The sequence below is a fragment of the Ursus americanus genome, chromosome 11, assembly GCF_024610735.1.
Source record: "Ursus americanus isolate L20-20 chromosome 11, mUrsAme1.1.p, whole genome shotgun sequence".
NCBI lineage: Eukaryota > Metazoa > Chordata > Mammalia > Carnivora > Ursidae > Ursus > Ursus americanus.
Genome location: NC_142137.1, coordinates 10,633,880 through 10,638,916, shown reverse-complemented (window position 1 = coordinate 10,638,916; position 5,037 = coordinate 10,633,880).

Below are 5,037 nucleotides of genomic sequence, written 5' to 3'. Positions count from 1 at the left end.
CACTGGGAGCCTGAGCAGTGAACCAGAATATCCCAATGGTTCATGCCTGTCCAGAAAAGAAATAAAACATTGAATGTTGCTGCCTCGGAGGCCAAGTTGATTGTAGGAGGTGGGAGATGCATGTTACGGACTTAATGATTTCCCCCTAAATCCACATGGAAAGCCCTAACCCCCAAAGTGATGGTTTTCTGAGATGGAAACCCTGGGAGGGAATGAAGGTTAGAGAAGGTCTTGAGCATAGGGCCCTCATGCTCTTTTGCTCTCTCCCTTCAGGCTCACAGAAAGAAGCTGTGTGAGTCATGTGCAAAGGCCCCATCTGCAACCCAAGCGCAGAGCTCTCACCAGAAACCAACCCTGCCAAAATCTGAATATCAGACTATCAGCCTCCAGAAGTGTGGGAAAATAAATTTTTGTTGTTTAAACCATTCAGTTTATGGTATTTTGTTATGGCCACTCAAACAGATTAATAGAGGGTATTTCTCCCAGAACAAGAATTGCAATGCATTAAAACCTGTCTTTCATGGCAGAGTACATGGAAATGGGGTGCCCAGTTACAGTCAGTTTCTAAAAGAAAATCCTAAAGCAAAAAAACAAGCTAATGATAAGTTGATTATATCAATTTTCAAAATATTAGCTGCTGCTTCCTGCAGAAGAATTATGCTGTCTCACCTATTTGATGTCCGACTTGGCCTTGTGACAAATTCTGGCAAATAAAACATGATCAAAAATTACATGTGTCATTTTTAGGTAGAAATTTTAAGATTGTAGGCATGGCTTACCATTGTCCATCTTTCAGTCTCTGCCACAAGACCAGCAGAGTTCCAGATAGCTGCAGATAACCTACAGTGGACATGCAATTTGAACGGAACTAAACATTTGCTGATGCCAAGTCACTGAGGTTTATTACTGCAGCATAAATTAGAATATTCTGACTTATACACCATTCACTTAGGTAATAAATCTGAAAAGGTGAGAAAGATACTTATACATAGGGCATCATTGCTTCCCATTATTTGGGCCTCACAGTCTTTGATTTCTTTGTGCAGTTGATGGGTAATTGTAACTCATTTTGGAAGCAGAATGTAGTTTCTGAAGCATATTATTTTACCAGAGGTCTCAATATTGATGTTGGTCACAGTGTTGATAAAAGTTGATAGAGAGAAACATTTCTGCTTCCTGAACGGAGTAATCTAGGTTAGCAGAGTGGAGATAAAATGAACTGGATGGAATTTGTCACAGTAGAAACATCAATGAAAAAGCATAAAGGGGGCCAGCTAGACTCAGAAAACCATAGAGTTCACATATCTATAACCTCAAAGAATTCCAAGAAATACTCCTTAAATTTCTAGTATGGGCAGGGGCGCCTGGGTGGCACAGTGGTTAAGCGTCTGCCTTCGGCTCAGGGCGTGATCCCAGCGTTATGGGATCGAGCCCCGCGTCAGGCTCCTCTGCTATAAGCCTGCTTCTTCCTCTCCCACTCCCCCTGCTTGTGTTCCCTCTCTCACTGGCTGTCTCTATCTCTGTCAAATAAATAAATAAAATCTTAAAAAAAAAATTTCTAGTATGGGCAAAAGGTGATAAAAGCAGAGCCCAGAATACTTTGTATTTGTGCTCATGTGTCTTCCCTTAGAACTTATGCAAATGAGTATGATTCTTGTATAACTCCTGATGATCCAGAAGGTAGCCTAAAAGTCAATCTGAGTGGCCTGCAACTTCCCCAGTATTGATGATGTTAGAGTACCAACATAGCAGAGTAAGTATGAGAAGTAGAAACTGCTACCTATGCTATACTACCTGGAGAGTTACAGTGAATTTTTACATATACATTATTTTGTAGCAAGATAGAGGAATGGATCTGTTAGCAGCAGTGCTTCTCAGCTATCTGGTTGATGTGTTCTGTTCAGTCATCAGTCTCTGGGCTGATGGGTTGAGGGTAAGGATACATAACCTAAGACTCTGGAAATTTTCCTCCCCCACGTGAGAATTGCACTTGCCTCGGTATTCCATGCCCCATTCTAAACAAGTGTATTAACACTGCAATAGCTCTCTAGGGTGGGTTGACTTATTATCCCCATTTTACAGATAAGGAGACAAATAACCTCTTAAGTTTATCTTCTGCCTTGGGCTAGCTGCCTCTGGGCTGTTACAACTTTTGGAGAGAGTCTCAGGAGTGCAACTCTCTCATATAACTTGTGGTACTCTGGATGCTTGCAATAGGCATCTGCCTGGCACTTTGGGAACACCTGTGATAAGTCCCAGAAAACCAGAGTTCCAAAGAATGATACCCAATGGCCCTTCAAGAAAAACAAGCACCTAGGCTGCTAAACTCAAGCTGGACTGTGGCAATGTAACAAGACAGGAAAAGACTTCCTTGCTAGCTGTGTGATACATAAAACCAAGGAAGATGATCCAGGAGGTGGTATCCATGGACAATTTTTTTTAAGGGGAGGGGCAAAGATTTTACTTGGTAAACAAATGTCGGAGGAAAATCACCTTTATGCCCCTAAGTAAACTTCTGCTGGAAATTCTAAACTTTGGCTTTTGTCTTTCCTCAGAATCAGGTTTTTTGGGGGTGAGGGTGGGAGAAATCATCCTTCAACAACATACTGAAATGATCTCTTAGGGAAGGTGAAACCCAGTGGCAACTTCCTATGTAGAAATTCTCTACAAGATCTTCGAGGTTCTGTCTTTCACTATGACTTTCCTGAGGGCTGTGTTCCATAAAAACCATAGCTTTGTTTTGGTTTGCTTTGCTTTGCTTTGTTGCTTTTTTCTAAACTTTCCTGCTAGTAAATATTTGTCAAAGTAAAATTAATTCACCAAAATTGAAGAGTGAGATTATTCAGTGAAGGAGCAAACTATTTTCTTAATTTTCAGGGTAAGAGAAGAGAGACCTAGCCTACTTTATGCAGGTCTCTTGGAAAGACAGGTGTATGCATGAGGTTTTATTTCCTCAGTAACACACCGCATCATACCTTACCCTGGGTAATACATCAAAGGATTGTCAGCAAGCTTCTCAAAATCCCTCCCCTATAGACACATACACTTGGAGATTCACTCTTATCAGCCATTTCTCCCTACTCTTAGCATCATGATCTCAAGGCTTTGGGGGGAAAAATTAAAGTATCTATCTCTTCTGTAAGTTCCTTTCAAAATGCTTAGGGACCAGTGACAGAAGAAAACAGCCCTGTTAATAGTTCCCTTGGAACTTCTTTCTGATCTAAGCTGCCCTCTGAAGAGAGAGCATACCGCTGATAAGTATCTGCATCTCATATCTCCCACCTTTAAGAGGTCCATAGAGGCCCATCAACCACCCTAGGTAGCAGGTTAGGTCCAGATGGAGTCTCCAGGGAGTCACCTGGAAAGAAAAATAAATGTAGCCTGCCCTGTATGGGACTAAAAAATTATTGAACACAATGAAATTAGTTAAGATATGTAATACAATACTCTGGAGTATATAGATCTTTAGAAAACCGTGTAAGCAATAAAATGAACTAAGGATTATATTATTAAGAACTACTGTAAAATAATAAATTAGTGGAATGGAAACCTAGTATCTCAAATTAATTAACGGGAATGTGCCAGTAAGTGTATACTAGGAAAACACACAAAATGTAGACAATACTGTCTTTATATGAATGAATCATAAAGCAAAGAGCACCGCTGAGATTTCTAGTTTACTTATATTAATTTCAGATATTAGCAATTACAACTTGTGCTTTCAAATTCCATAAAAATGCAAAGCTACCATGAAATAGAATTAACAGGGAGCTTTGGAAATTCATTAAACTGAACTTCAGCAGCAGCACCGTTTTGTTGGCTAACATAGGAATATATGTCTGTGCATACACTATTTATGATACCATTTGAGACTCACATAAAATATAAGTTGAGAGAATGTGTTGCCTTCAGTAATTTACAAAGGTAGAAAATAACAGCAAGGGGAATTGAGAACAAACCTCGCCTTTTCTAGTACAGAAATATACAGATATTGCACCTGTGGCTTCCAATTCAGGTTCTTAATTTGAGCCCAGACAAGCCTTGCACTGTGAAGAGATTAAAGGGATATCTGAGAGAAGTATAGATGCCGTTTCTATTTTGCAATCACGTTTGCAAACATGTTAATCTAATCTGGGTGCTTGCTAACTTGATAATTAAATTTACAAATGATTGGAAATATTTGCTATAGAAAGATTTAAAGTCATTCTTGAAATCCTAATGACAGCTCTAGCAATATGTGTATGCCTCTTGAGGGCCCACTGAGGATAGACAGCATTAAAAATATAATTGGTTTTAAAGCACATTAGATTAAATTTTTTTCCTAAGACTCATTCTCCCTTCTTTGTAGTCACCTTTCAGGTCATTTCCTGCTTTCTGAATAAGGTACCCATAATTCAAATGAACTATGATATGAATTTGCTTATTTTCGTTAAATCCAGCTAGTTCTAAAATGTCCCATTTCCATTTAAAATGTTGTGTTTTAAAATGAAAAGATTAAACTTTCAAATTTTAAGTAATACTTAGAAAAAGCCGTCAACAGTATCTGAAATCTGACAAAAGTCCCATTGTTAAAAAACCAGAGTAGAAAGCAATTGGAAAGTTAGTTGGGTCACTGAAAGAAAGAAAGAAAGAAAGAAAGAAAGAAAGAAAGAAAGAAAGAAAGAAAGAAGGAAGGAAGGAAGGAAGGAAGGAAGGAAGGAAGGAAGGAAGGAAGGAAGAAAAAGAAGAAAGAAAGAAAGAAAGAAAGAAAGAAAGAAAGAAAGAAAGAAAGAAAGAAAGAAAGAAAGAAAGAAAGAAAAAAAGAAAGAAAAGAAAAGAAAAAAAGAAAGGAAGAAAAACTTAATTTACTAGGTCCACTTTTAGCTCTCCCATGCAGTTTCATACCAGATCTGACATACTACATTTACATGACGAATAAAAGCATTCTGGTTGAATCAGAATTTTTAAAATGATACATGAACTTTAAGCTGCATTAAGTGAGTTTCTAACAGAATTTCCAGCCCCCTGTTGTTGGAAAAAAAATGCCAACTTCCCAGT